At 42.4% G+C, this 15,557-nt stretch overlaps 1 non-coding gene across 1 annotated transcript; it reads left to right on the top strand.

The window, feature by feature from the left end:
* The first annotated feature begins 8,326 nt into the window (after positions 1-8,326).
* Positions 8,327-8,441, top strand: LOC125995222 (U5 spliceosomal RNA). The gene has a single exon (XR_007490777.1). It is a non-coding gene; the product is annotated as a U5 spliceosomal RNA (small nuclear RNA).
* The last annotated feature ends 7,116 nt before the right edge of the window (positions 8,442-15,557 follow it).

Raw genomic sequence — 15,557 nt, 5'->3', positions numbered from 1 at the left:
TTGGTATTAAAACTTATAAGACAAAAGAAAAAAAGAAAACAGAAGGGCCAGAGCAGTGGCACAAGCAGTACAGCATTTGCCTTGCATGCGCTAACCTAGGACGGACCACAGTTCAATCCCCTGCATCCCATATGGTCTCCCAAGCCAGGAGCAATTTCTGAGTGCATAGCCAGGAGGAACCCCTGAGCATCACCATAAGCTAATTTTAAAAAGAATATGAGCCCTCTCCCTCTCCTTCTCCCTCTCCCTCTCCCTTCCCTCTCCTCTCCTCTCCTCTCCTCTCTCTCTTATCTGCCAGTCTATGGCCCCTTTCTCCCCACCCCCTTGGCTTTAAGTAGGGTATTTGCCTTGCTTGCAACTTACCTGGATGGATTCAATTCCTGGCACCACGTATGCCCCCCTGAACCCCTAAGAAAAAAGAAAAAGAAACAAAAAGAATATGAGCCAGTGAGATAGTACAGCTGGTAAAGAGCTTGCTTTGCTCGTGGCAGACTCGGGTTTCATCCCCCAGCATACCATATGGTCACCTGAGCACTGCTAGGAGTGATTCCCAAGCGCAGAGCCAGGAGCAATGCCTGAGCATCACTGGGTGTAGCAACCCAGGAAAATAAAAGAATAAGAGACTATTAAAGTAGAGTGATAAAATGAATAGAAGCATCTGATAAAGAACAGATAAAAATGAACAAAATCTCAGGAAAAGACATCATTTATATCAATATATGAGTTGTGTAAGTTCAAGAAAGAAAAGAAAGGAACATGGTACAGAAAAAATGTGTTTTTACATTGACAAATATTTTCAGGTTTTAAATAACTATTAATAATAATATCCAATAATCTCAATGCTTTGAGTTTTATCTCCCTCAGACTCACTGAACACTTCAATGTGGTCTCCATCTATCTATTTTTTCCTCCCTCTCACAATATAGAATGTAGCTAGGACAGAGCAAGAAGGAAGCTATATGAGATCCTTGACATGATTGTGTCTTATAGCCTGAAGAACTGTAGTAATGTAACTAATTATCTGTTGTCTGTTACTCACTGCATTTAAGGGAACACTCAGGAGATTAAAAGCTGACTCCTCAAAAACAAATTTCTAATATTGGTTGGCAAATTGTCTGGTAATGAATGAAAAATCTGCCAATCAAGAATTATATACCAGGGCCCGGAGATATAGCACAGTGGCGTTTGCCTTGCAAGCAGCCGATCCAGGACCAAAGGTAGTTGGTTCGAATCCCGGTGTCCCATATGGTCCCCTGTGCCTGCCAGGAGCTGTTTCTGAGCAGACAGCCAGGAGTAACTCCTGAGCACCACCGGGTATGGCCCCCCCAAAAAAAAATCAGATTGATCCATCTCTCACACCTTAAACAAATGTCAATTCAAAGTAGTCTAAAAATGAGATTTCAGATTTGTCCTGAATCCATAAAGTTCACTGAGGAAAACATAGAAACAACACTCCCAGACTGAGACCTTAAGGAAGAGCTAGAGCATCAAACCTGAATAAAAGGGACTACATCAAACCTAATTTCTGTATGGCAAAATAACATGGGCTAACATTAGAAAAGAACTGAATGGGAAAAAATTTTTGCACTCAGATAAAGGTTTGATATCTACGATACACAAAGTACTAGCAAAGGTTAACTCCACATATCTTAAAAACGCCATCAAAAAATGGGAGAGAAAGGGGCTGGAGCAATAGCGCAGTTATAGGGCATTTGCCTTCCAAGCGGCTGACCAAGACAGACCTCAGTTAGATCCCCGGAATCCTATATGGTCCCCCAAGCCAGGAGAGATTTCTGAGCACATAGCCAGGAGTAATCCCAAGTGTCACCAGGTGTGGCCCCCCCCAAGGGGGAGAGGACAAACAAACAAACAAAAAACAAAAGTAGAAAGGAGTGCACATGGGCCCGGAGAGACAGCACCGCAGCATTTGCCTTGCAAGCAGCTGATCCAGGACCAAAGGTGGTTGGTTCGAATCCCAGTGTCCCATATGGTCCCCCGTGCCTGCCAGGAGCTATTTCTGAGCAGACAGCCAGGAGTAACCCCTGAGCACCGCCGGGTGTGACCCAAAAACAACAACAAACAAAAAAACAAACAAAAAAAAAGAATTATATACCAGGGGCCAGAGAGATAGCACAGCTGTAGGGCACTTGCCTTGCACCCAGCTGACCCAGGATTCGACAGTGTCAAATTCCAACATCCCAGATGGTCCCCCGTGCCTGCCAGAAACAATTTCTGAGCACAGAGCCAAGAATAACTCCTGAGCGCTGCCAGGTGTGACCCAAAAACAAAATAAATAAATAAATTTGAAGAAAAAGAATTATATACCAAAAAATTATCTTTAAAAACTTAAGGTGCAAAAAAAAAAAATACTTAAGGTGCCTTTACTTGAATGTCTTAAGTAAGATTTAGCATGGACCTTTAAAGTTAAGTTAGTGAACCCAGATAATTTTGAGATGAACCTTCAAGTATCCTAAAAATTACCTTTGGAGGGGAATGGGCCACACTTGGTGTTCTTATGGCTTACTTCTGGTTCTGTGCTCAGTGGGTCACTTCTGGTGGGGTTTGGGAAACCACATCTGTGTCAGAGATTAAATCTGGGTCAGCGGTATGTGCCATTGTGCCTCTGCACTCTCTCTCTTTCCCAACAATCATATATAAATATATTGGTTTTTGGGTCACACCCGGCGGCGCTCAGGGGTCACTCCTGGCTCTATGCTCAGAAATCACTCCTGGCAGGCTCAGGGGATCATATGGAATGCTGGGATTCGAACTGCTGTCCTTCTGCATGCAAGGCAAACGCCTTACCTAGATGCTATCTCTCCGGCCCCACAATCATATTTTAAAGAAAGATTTCAGAAGTGATGAAATACTAGAGAGAGAATAACAAATATTAAGGATTCAATGTATTGGTAATAGAAGTCTCCAAGTCTTAATTCATCTACTCTCAAAGATGAGTCATGAGGAAGAAAATTAATTATCATGGAAGTTTTCTATATTAACATTCCTCCAGAATCATTTTTAAAAGATACCCAAAGAAATAAATATGAACCAGGAATATTTTAGATAGTAAAAATGGCATTCAGTACAAAGAGGGCAAAAACTTAACAATATACAAAAACTTAAGGGGGAAATTGCTTCTGTGAATTCATCTTAAGCAATTTAACATTTAACAGAGACACTTGTAGTAATAAAGTAATAAATAAGTAATAAATATTTAGTGACAAAATAATCACCAAATGAGGGATAAATGGAAGAGACTTACATATATTATGCTTTGGCTGAATTTCTAATCGATAGTTATTTTTTTTTTTTTTGTGGTTTTTGGGTCACACCCGGCAGTGCTCAGGGGTTATTCCTGGCTCCAGGCTCAGAAATTGCTCCTGGCAGGCACGGGGGACCATATGGGATGCCGGGATTCGAACCGATGACCTCCTGCATGAAAGGCAAATGCCTTACCTCCATGCTATCTCTCCGGCCCCGATAGTTATTATTTTTAAATGAATAGAGTGAGGAGAATAATATGGAGAATAATAATAAAAATCTTCAAAAAAATAAATAAAAATAAAGAAATAAAAATCTTCAGGTCGGGCCCAGAGAGATACCACAGCGGTGTTTGCCTTGCAAGCAGCCGATCCAGGACCTAAGGTGGTTGGCTCGAATCCCGGTGTCCCATATGGTCCCCCGTGCCTGCCAGGAGCTATTTCTGAGCAGACAGCCAGGAGTAACCCCTGAGCACTGCCGGATGTGGCCCCCCAAAAAAAAAATCTCTTAGGTCAAGTGAACCCTGGATTCTCAAGGATCTCAATAAAGAAAAAAGGAAAAAAAATGTAAATAAAAAGATGAATGTTGAAAAGAAAAAAATTGAATGAATAGAGAGAAATTAATGTAACAGAGAAATGATTAAAAGAGAGATTGAGAAAAAGCAATGTATTATATAGAGAAAAAAGAAATTCAGAGATAAAATGTATGAGCAAAAGAGAAAAATGTCAGAAAATGAACAAGAAATTTATTATGTAAAAAAAAAAGATTTATACAGAGGAAAAGACAAAGAAAATGCACAAACAAAATTTATTATATAGGGCCAGAGAGATAGCACAGTGGTAAGATTTTTGTCTTGCACGTGGCCTATCCAAGAGACCTGGGTTCGATTCCCCACATCCCATATAGTCCCCAGAGTCTGCAAGGAACTTTTTCTGAGCACAGAGCCAGGAGTAACCCGAGTGCAGTCAAGTGTGGCCCAAAATCAAAACAAAAAATAAATAAGCAAACAAGGTTTATTATAAAGATAAAAAGGGGGTTTAGATAGAGAAAAGACAAAGAAAAATTTAAAGTAGAGAATATTTACCCCTTAGATAGATAGAAATAGAAAGTGAAAAACTCTGATAACCCCACAACTGTCTCCTATCAGCAGGAAGCAGCTAAAAACAATTCATTGCCCCATTATCCAAAAAGACCAGAGTTTTCCACTATCTTGAGCTTGGCTTTGGTTTGAATAAAAAGTTACAAAGTTCCTGTTTACTCCTTGAACATTATTCCATTTCTTCCCTACAACTGTCCCCTTTGGAGCTTTCGAATGAACTGTCAAGAAGAGAAAGGCAGCTGACAGCCACCATGACTTTAACAGAAAACCATCATCTGACTGAACTCCAACGACCCCTGAGAATAGCTCTGCATATCATTAAAAAAAAAAAAAAAACCATAAAAGGTGGAAATGTGGATGTAGTGGCAGTTGGACAAGGACATGCCCCTCCAATACAGCCACTGTAATGACCGTTGGACCTGGACATCACCCCCGACATATACCCTGGAGACGCCCCTGTCACACCGGCTATAAAAAAAAAAAAAAAAAAAAAACTTGGACAGGATAGTAACAGGAGCAGTGCCTGCCTGTCCTTGCAGAGGGGCCAGAGATAAAGCATGGATGGAATGCTGCCTGCTTTGTATCTATTCCTCTCTCTCTCCCTCTCTCCTTCTCCCAATTCTCTCTCTCTCTCCCTCTCCCCCACCTTTAGCTCTCAGTCTTTCTCAGTCTCTCTTAGTCTCTGGTGGTCCCTACAAGTTGCCTTGCAGGTGGCCAACCTGGGTTCAATCCTTGGCATCCTCTATAGTTCCTCAAGTCCCGCCAAGAGTGATCCCAGAGCATAGAGCCAGAAGTAGGCCTTCAGCACTGCTGGTTGTCACCCAAAAGCCAAAAATAAAAAAGAAACTATTTTTCAAATGATTTTTAAGACACCGATGTGAAATCAATTTATTATCTTAAGTGAATCTTGCAGTCTGTCTTCCCATATAAACTGTACCAGGGGTCATCAAATAATAATGAGGAGAGGCATCTCTTTATAAAGGCACTCCATTTAATAAATGAAAAGAGAATTAAAGAACTAGAATAGCACCATTCTACAGTTCTTGGCAAATTAATAAATCCAGGCATTAAACATTTATACCACCATCACCGAGGGGAGGGAGGGAGAGAGAGAGAGAGAGAGAGAGAGAGAGAGAGAGAGAGAGAGAGAGAGAGAGAGAGAGAGAGAGAGAGAGCCGGACCTTGTGTTGGCACCCTGGTGAAAGAGCCCCCAGCACAGCCTTGCCAAAGGTAGTGAGCCTGAATCCATCAGCCCTGGATCTGACTGCCCATTTGCAGAAAATATGAAAGACTAGAGACATGTGTTCAGCTGCATCAGAAGTCCATGTCAGCAAAGCCTCGAGTTTGTGAAACTTCACATCAAACAGTCCACTTCTTCGATCAAAAGAAAGAAAAGAAGATGGATTTTGTATATTAAAAGACACTTAAGCAATAGGTAATGATTTTTTAATGGACAAGACTGAACAATGGTTTCTAGAATGGACATGTGTGCAATAAAACCACAAAGTAGTCGAAAGAAGGGATCACTGTAAAAAAAAATATCCACTTAGGGACTTCTGCTTCTGATCAAGCACAAGTAGCAGGGCCAGCATTTCAGGAATCTAACGAAAATAACTCAAATACTAGACATGACAGATGAAAAAAAATTGCCTTTGGCTACTTTTCTCTGGTTGCACAGAATCTGATCCCAGAGAAAAGGGAAGCAACTGAAGTGAGTTCTAAAATGGTTCTACTCTCGTGTGCAGAAGAGAGAGAAGAAAACCCACTTTTGTGAGCAAAGAGGACAGCTGGGAAGGTCCTAGGAGGCCAAAGTGACTGTATCGCACAAGATGAAAGACTGGAAAGGTTGGGAGCCCACAGAGCATTCCAGATATGCAGACAGCTCCCCAAAATCTGGGGGATGTTCAAAAGGATTCAGGGGGTCTTATCAGGAGCTTGCATAGAACCAGGAAAAGACCGTGGTCTCACTGGCCACAAGGGAAAACTAGGCATTGAGGTGAGGCAAAAAATCAGTCCTAGGACAGAAGCTGCTCTGATCACACCTAACAAAACTTCAGAGCAAACTTCAAAGTCATCCAGCTGCTTACAAGTAATCTGACTGAATCCCAGAGGCAAACTCAAGAATATTTTCCACCATGAAAACTGTCCAGACATGATGCAAACAGATTTAGTCAATAGGATATAAAACTATTATGAGTCTAGTCTATATATTAATAACTAGAGGAAATCCTAGTTTTGTTGAGATATGAAATTCATTTGTAAAAGACTGAAATGAACACATCTTGACTGGACAAGATGCTAGTTCCAATGACAAAGCACATACCTCATATATGTGAGGCTTTGAATCAGATCCTTGGCACCATCTGGACACCCAGTCACCACCAAGGTCACCACCAAGCCTCCATGATAGCTAAGCAGGCAGGTATGAGCACTTCTGTTTCGTTTTGTTTGGAGACCACATCTAGCTGTGCTTTGGGTTTACTCCTGGTTCTACGATCAAGTAGAGTGTAGTACTTGGGAGTGCTCAAGAGGCCATCTGGAATACTGGGGATTGAACCTGAGTTGGCCACATGCAAGTACCTGCTGTAAACACTTAGAATATAATTTTTGAGAGGAAAAACAACAACAGTACTTTTGAGAGAAATAAAATCATTTTCAGCAACCTGAACATGTAGATTGGAATCTCCAGTGGAATCTGAATGGAGGAGGGTCAAAACTGACATCAAATAAAAGTGAGATGAAAATTTCCCTGGGCCCGGAGAGATAGCAGAGTGGTATTTGCCTTGCAAGCAACCGATCCAGGACCAAAGGTGGTTGGTTCAAATCCCGGTGTCCCATATGGTCCCCCGTGCCTGCCAGGAGCTATTTCTGAGCAGCCAGCCAGGAGTAACCCCTGAGCACTGCCGGGTGTGGCCCAAAAATTAAAAAAATAAAAAAAAAAAGAAAATTTCCCAAATTTTCTCAGAATAGTTAAATCCATATAGCCAAGAAGCTCACAAAACCCAAACCACAAGAACTAAACTCTACCAACTTACCCAAAACTGGTCAGAAATCTGATTAACAGCCAGAAGAATAAAGATTACAAATACAACTGATTTCTGGCTGGAAATAAGATAAGCCCAAAGGCACGAGTTTCAAGTGCTCAACAGCTCCAAAAGCCTTTGATTCCATTATTTCCACCTAGAAAAAATATCTTCCTATACCAAAAGTGAAATGAAGACTATTTAGAACTCCAAGAAATTGAAATCCTGATTAGTCACAGACCAGCACTTCAGGAAGTGTTACAGGAAGTCCTGTAGGAAATGGGAAATTCTAAGATAAAAAAAATCTGAAAATATAGGTAGGAATAAAGAACAACAGAGATGGTTAATCTCTGCATAAATAGGAAATTGTCTTCTTTACTATTTTTTAAATAGTAATGTCAAAGCCTTCTTGGTGGAGATTTACTGATTTACTAATCACATAGGCCACCCATTATTTCTATGAACACCTTTTTCAATAACACCCTATGAACCACCATGAAGCAGAGCTTATTTGCCAGGTTACAGAAAGCCATGGACATTAACCTGGGATTGACTATGACCTACATGCTCTTTGAGTTTGCCAAGGACAAGGACCAGTTCATGGAGAACCACTATCCCATCCATGCCATGACATCCATAAGCAGTATCATCTCGGCGAACTATAAATTCAGCCTCGCCATGTAAGAAGAAAGAAATAAAAAGAGCCACTTTCCAAAGCCCATATATGCAAGATGGTGGGTAAAATAGCCCATAAAGGAGAACTTCCCCAAGGCTGGAACTGGGTGGATGTGGTGAAGCAATTAATCAAGTCTGGTTCAAGAGGATGACTAAACCCCCCAGTCTGAATTAAAAGGCAAAATGGGTTCAGCATCTTACATTCCTTCTAGGATTGAGGTAGATTTTTATAAAATGCAATTTTTGTAGATTAAAAAAAAAAAGTTGTATATTCTGGTTTCTCTTCAGATCATATAAATCTTTCGCCTTTTACTAAAGATTTCCGTGGAGAGGAACAATTCTGAGTTCTTATTAATTTTTTGAGGCCTTGCATTTGCAGGGCTAAAAAAAAAAGTTGTAAGCAGAAAGTTCATGACAAATCAGATTTTTGAACTGAAGAGAGAGGACGGGGAGTAAGGTGCTTACCTTGCACGCGGTCAACTTAGATTCCATTCCTGGCACCCCATATGGTCCCCTGAACTCTGAGCACCACTAGGAGTTATCCCTGAGGACAGATCCAAGAATAAGCCATGAGCACTGCCAGGTGTGGCCCCCAAAACAAAAGTCAACCCAACAAGCAGGCAACCTATTTTGTGAAAAGGTGGAGAAAACTAAAGAATCCAAAGCAGCCAAAAGCAAAGACTGTGCCATTGACTTAGGATGTGGGTAAGAATCTTTGCCTTGGGAAGTAGTTGGTGAGCCTCATTTTCCACATCTGTGAAACAGGCTGACCGTACAACTACCATATGCAGCTTGCAATTGGGCTTGTTGTTGTTTATTTGTTTAAGACTAAATCCTGGCAGTACTCAGGAGCTGCCCCAATTCAGTGCTCAGGTTTCACTGCCAGCTCAGGGGTTCAAGCCTCCAGCATACAAAGTATAATCTCTAGCCCTTTGAGCACTCCCCCCCCTGACTTATTGATATTAGCATCATCATATTTATTAAAATGCTTTGCTTGGGCCCGAGAGATAGCATGGAGGCAGGGCATTTGGCTTGCATGCAGAAGGGCGGCAGTTAGAATCCCGGAATCCCATATGGTCCCCGAGCCTGGCAGGAGCGATTTCTGAACATAGAGCCAGGAGTAGCCCCTGTGTGGCCGGGTGTGACCCAAAAAACAAATTAATTAATTAATTAGTTAGTTAAATTGTTTTGTTGTCTCAGATTTATGGGAACTGCTAGAGCGGAGTGTAACATTATTGTTATAATGTTTCATGCATATATCATAAATAACAGACATTTTATTTTATTGGGAAGAGTTGGGGTTCATCTCTCTATTCTCAGGGTTTATTCCTGATTCTATTCTCAGGAATCCTCCCTAGTGGTGCTCCGGGGGTCATTTGAGGATTGAAGTGTCACAGAATGCAACACTGAATCCCAGTTGGCTGCATGCAAAGTATGTACCTTATCAATGTACTATCAATTCAGCACAACTTAGAGGTTACTCCTGGCTCTGCACAGAAATTATTTCTGGTGGTGCTCAGGGGACCAGAGGGGATGTCAGGAATTAACCCAGCCAACTGTGTTCAAGGCAAGTGTCCTACCCACTGTACTGTCTCTTCCAGCTCCCATACCATATATTTTCAAGATCATTTCAGATTCATTTTAAAACAAATGTTTAAAGACGTTATTAGAAAAGAAGAACTTGGGGCCGGAGAGATATCATGGAGGAAAGGCATTTGCCTTTCATCAAGAAGGATGGTGGTTCGAATCCCAGCATACCATATGGTCCCCTCTGCCTGCCAGGGGCGATTTCTGAGCATAGAGCCAGGAGTAACCCCCGAGTGCTGCCGGGTGTGACCCAAAAACCAAGAAGAAGGAGGAGGAGGAGGAGGAGGAGGAGGAGGAGGAGAAGAAGAAGAAGAAGAAGAAGAAGAAGAAGAAGAAGAAGAAGAAGAAGAAGAAGAAGAAGAGAGAGGAGGAGGAGGAGGAGGAGGAGGAGGAGGAGGAGGAGGAGGAGAAGGAGGAGGAGGAGGAGGAAGAAGAAGAAGAAAGAAGAAATGGAAGGAGGAATAAGAAGAAGAAGAAGAAGAAGAAGAAGAGGAGGAAGAAGAAGAAGAAGAAGAAGAAGAAGAAGAAGAAGAAGAGGAAGAAGAAGAAGAAGAAGAAGAAGAAGAACAACAACAACAACAACAACAACAACGACTTGACAACTTGGCTTCTCCCCATTCTTTTTTTTTTTTTTTTTTTTTTTTTTTGGTTTTTGGGCCACACCCGGCAGTGCTCAGGGGTGACTCCTGGCTGTCTACTCAGAAATAGCTCCTGGCAGGCACGGGGGACCATATGGGAGACCAGGATTCGAACCAACCACCGTAGGTCCTGGATCAGCTGCTTGCAAGGCAAAAGCCGCTGTGCTATCTCTCCGGGCCCACTTCTCCCCATTATTAACCCTTTACCAAATGAGGAAACGAAGACTCACAGAGAGTCTATGGCATGCCTCAGATCACAGAGTGGAGAAATTTGGACTAGAATAGACTGTTCAATATCTAAGGTCATGCCTTCTTTCATGAATCATTGGAGTCAAATAAAATAAATTGGAAGTATGGTAGTAAGCCAACAGGTCCTTTATCTACTTGCCCAATTGAGAGGTTAATTTCTCCACCACTTTCCATTTCTGAATCTTTTCTCTTCCTGAGGTGAAAAAGGAGAAACGCTTGATCTCTATTTAAGGAACTCCAGTTAAACATGGCAGATTGCGCACATGATGTGGCTTAGTCAGGATGGCAAACTCTACTAAGAATAACTTGCACAAGAGAGAGGTGTAATTCTCTCCCGTGTAACAGGGCCCATTTGAAGGCCAATGCTGCTAAGAATCCCAGCATATGGGAGGTTCATATTCTTTCTCTTAGCTCAGCCTCCCCAGAGAATTACCCTCTTCTCCAAAGTGCAGGATAGCTTAGCACTGTGACCGTGGTCCAGGAAACAGGATGGAGATGGAGATGGAGAAGGACCTGTATCTCACCTCCAAAAGCCTGACCTGGAACATATAATGTGTGTGGAATTTGCCGGAATGTAATGACCACTGTATCTAGCTACAGAGAAGATGGGGAGTGTGACCTCTATCCTGGCTGTCTATCTAAATTTGGCAAGGAGGTCACCCCTTTTTGGGAGGGAGTGGAGGTTGGGACCACACTGAGGGATGCTCATTGGTTACTCATGGCTTTACACTTAGGAATCACTCTCGGCAGTGCTTAGGAAACCATATGGGATGCCACGGGTCAAACCAAGGTCAGACAAATGCAAAGCAAGCACCTTACTCACTGTCCTATCTCTCTTGCCCCAAGGAGGTCATCTCTTTTGGGGAGGGGATTGGGTCACACCTGGCTGCACTCAGGGGTTACTCCTGGCTCTGTGCTCAGAAATCGGGGGCTGAAGAGATAGTATGAAGGTAAGGTGTTTGTCTTGCATGCAAAAAGATGGTGGTTCAAATCCCGGCATCCCATATGTGATGGGATATCCCATATCCCATATCCCATATCCCAGGAGTGATTTCTGAGCATAGAGCCAGGAGTAACCCCTGAGCACTGCCAGGCATGACCCAAAAGAAAAATGGAAAGAAAAGAAAAGAATCACCCTGGCAAGCTCAGAGGACCATATGGGATGCCAAGAATCAAACCAGGGTCCTTCCTGGGTTGGCTTTGTGCAAGGCAAACGCCCTACTGCTGCACCACTGCTCCAGCCCCTGTACCTTTTGATTTATGTATCATATTCAAGGCTTTGTCTCCCCTTTTCTAGAGAATCAAGGGGTGGTTCCCAACCACTGCTCAGAAAACTGAAGGGCCACTTCTGGTGGTACTCAGTCATGCTGGTCCAGCATGACTGACGGCCCAAAAGATGCAGTGCCATAAAGGCCTCAAGTTTTTTGTGACCCCCATCTGTGTTTTGAGGCCCTAGGGCAATGGGCAGTGATGCTTTCCAGGCTGCCTCCACCAAAGTGTGGGACCATGTGACAATCGGGATTGAATCTGACCGGGAGCATGCAAGCACTGTAACTCCTCAGCCTCTGTTTAGATATTTGTTCCAGAAAGACACATGATTCTCATGGATCCATCTTCATAAATATGACTGGTTTGTGATTCTTGGCTTAGAGGTAATTAAAAATTAATTATCATACTTTACAAGTAATAGTTTGCACTCCCGGCACTCACTGAGAAGTAAATAGATCATAAATAGTTACTGTTATCCCAATGGCTGGTGGATTGGGCAGCCCGGAGTCCATAAATCCCTTTCAACAGACATGTTATTTCTTCTGGGGGAACAAACAGATTTGTTTTAGATCAGAGAGTCAACTGACAGATGGCCTTTGTGAAAACACACCATTTGTATAAATAAATTAGAGTCTTACTATGGTATTGCGTTTCTGTGGATTGGGGGAATCAATGCCCCCATTCTTGAGAACGAGCTCCACTGGAAAGAGCAGTTGTGTGGCGGGAGGAGGCCACGCTGCAGTTTCCCCAACACAGGTCCCAGCTCTTCAGAGACATTTGCTGCTTCCCATCACTATGGTCACCAAGTGCTCTCTGCCCAGGACTTATGGATCTTTCCCCAGAAGGTATCAGCGCCAGCACCTGGCACCGAACAGAGCAAGGTACCACCAGTCAAGCTCCCTTTGGCTGTTTTCCCCATCAATGGAGGACACCAGGGGCCTTATTAGCCCAACCACAGCTTTGCGTAATTGGAGCTGACAATGCATTTCCCTTAAGAAACCCCTAACATTTCCTTTACTATATAGTTCATTGGCTAAATACTGAACATTTGCTAGATGCCTTTCCAACCAAGTCAGTACTAACGCTGAGTCGACTGCAATCCCTTCTGGGACGGTACACATGGGAGGCACACTTCTAAGATTTATTCACCCAGAGATAGATACCCTGAACTAGAGACAGGACTTAACATTTAAGAGGACAAGTTGTCAGTTTCCAGAAGGGAAGGAGTGATTGTTCTTGGTAGTGTGTGTGTGTGTGTGTGTGAGTGAGAGAGACAGACAGACAGACAGATAGACGGAGTCATTGATGGTGAGCAATAAAAACTGAACTTCAATGGAAATATAATATACTATCTTCAATGGGAATATAATATACTATATACAGATATTGATTGATAATGCCAAAGGCTCGAAGTCATGAACTCTGCTACTTCAATTTAAATAATTTAAATGGCATATTATATTGTTTTTTAGAATCAGGACTAGCAACGACAATAGAATCAAGAGACCCAAACTACCACAAGCTACACATAAAAGGGCTTGTTACACTAGCAGTCCAGGAGGCTAAGGGTGGAAGTATGGGATGCATGCTGGGAACAGTGGTGGAGGGAGGTCAACACTGGCAGTGGGAGTGGTCCTAATTCACTGTCACTATGTACCTTAAATATAACTATTAAAGACTTGTAATTCACATTGGTCTCAATAAAAATCATTAAAAAAAAAAGAATCAGGACTAGCAGTCAGGTGGGATGTAGCTTAGTGCAAGCTTCAAGTACATCCCTCCCTAAATTCAACCCCCAGCTCCGAAAGTACCAAAGCCAAACAAAAAACAGAAGTAGTTCATATTTCTTGAATAAGAAGTCAAAGATAATAATTTTAACCAGAGATACTCACAATTAACCCTGTCTTATAGAGGATTGACTGGCTATGGTGTTTTCCATGTGACTAAGGTACAAAAATCACCAGGTCTGATTAAGAAAAATTTTAATTATGCCCACTATTCTAAAGAAATGAGACACTTTGCATACTTGCTAGGGAGGAAAACTTTTAGGTCCTGTTGTCTTGTGTTTTCCAGACTCTGATGTCTGTTTAGAAGCTGTGCCTATTTCTTGACACAGTGGGGTGACCACTAGCTTGGTGATTTGTTGGCCTTCAGAACCTCAAGTCCCCAGGTTGCTATTTAGAGTTCTGCCAGTTGGTGCCTTGATAGAATTAATACGTCTAGAATTGCCCAACTTACATTCAATGGGGAGCTTGAACCAATTATTTCCATCTGTCTCTATGACACTCCCAGAAAATCTCAGGTTACTTCAAAGGACATCAGAAATTCTCAAATAAAACTAATCTGGGCACATAAGCCTGCGCACATATACGCCCATATGTCAGACATAAATATGTCAGACATAAATATGTCAGACATAAATAGCTACTGCAGTCCTTCTGGACAAAGCAAGCCAGGAAATTGATAATATAATTGGGCAACAGGATCTCAGAGGGGCGCGATGGTCATAATCTAAATTAGAACTGATCATGGAAAATAAAAATCCACTCTATTACCACAACACCGTAAATCTGTGGAAGGTTTTCGGGGTAAAATCAATGAGGTTATTTTTTAAGTAGGTGATTTGTGAATGAACGACTAAAAGGCTCATTTGGTAGGATAGCGTGAATGATTTTTTTTTTTTTTTATTTTTTTTTGGTTTTTGGGCCACACCCGCTTGACGCTCAGGGGTTACTCCTGGCTATGTGCTCAGAAATCGCCCCTGGCTTGGGGGGACCCTATGGGACGCCGGGGGATCGAACCGCGGTCCTTCCTTGGCTAGCGCTCGCAAGGCAGGCACCTTACCTCCAGCGCCACCTACCCGGCCCCTGATTTTTTCTTTCATCCTTAAACCCTACTTACTATACCTGCCTTTAGATGAAAAAGCACACCGTCTTAGCTCTCGATAAAATATTTGCTAGACATCTTTGTCGCAAATAGAGTCGATCCACAATCAATACATTTATTCATAATGTCACATTGCACAGATAGGTGAAAGGTTAAGAGAATATGTTCAGTGGGGCTGTGATAGCACAACGGAGGGCATTCACATTGCATGCAGCTGACCCAGGTTCAATCCCTGGTATCCCATAATAGTCCCCTCCAGCCCACCAGGAGTCATTTCTGAGCACAGAGTCAGGAGTAAACCCTGAGCATTGCCAGGTATGCCCCCCCACACCAATAAAAGAAAAGAAAATATATTCAGGGCAATGGTAATCAACCAACCCTTTGCAATTAGGCTTTGCAGGGATTCCTGGAGGAAGGTGCTAGGAAGGATCCAAAAGATATCCAACCATGTGAACACCATAAGCAAATATACATCCCACAGCCAGCCATGAGAAAGTGAATGGACCCGCTACCCCCTAACTCCATAACTGGAGGCCAGTTTCTCATCTACTTTTTTATCTGTGAAAATGAGAAAATGGTGCCCATCCCATAGAATGGTGAGAATTAACGGCATTTGGACACAGGTATAGTGCACACAGCAAGCAAAAGAAAGGATTACTTTTTTTTTTCTTATTACCATTATTTCTTCTTTACTGTGGACAAGGCTCATGGAGTTGGGACCATCACAGAACTCAAATTACTTAATGAATTTAGAATCATGTTGACTATTCGAACTAGATGGTATTATCTGCGTTCACTTTTTTGGGAGGGAGGGTTAATGAGTTAAATGTTTAATATTAAATGAAGGGGTCCTGAATGATAGTACACTGG

This window comes from Suncus etruscus, chromosome 17 (assembly GCF_024139225.1).
Source record: "Suncus etruscus isolate mSunEtr1 chromosome 17, mSunEtr1.pri.cur, whole genome shotgun sequence".
Lineage (NCBI taxonomy): Eukaryota > Metazoa > Chordata > Mammalia > Eulipotyphla > Soricidae > Suncus > Suncus etruscus.
Note: the sequence above shows the minus strand (reverse complement) of the source record. Positions and strands in the feature narration are given on the sequence as shown.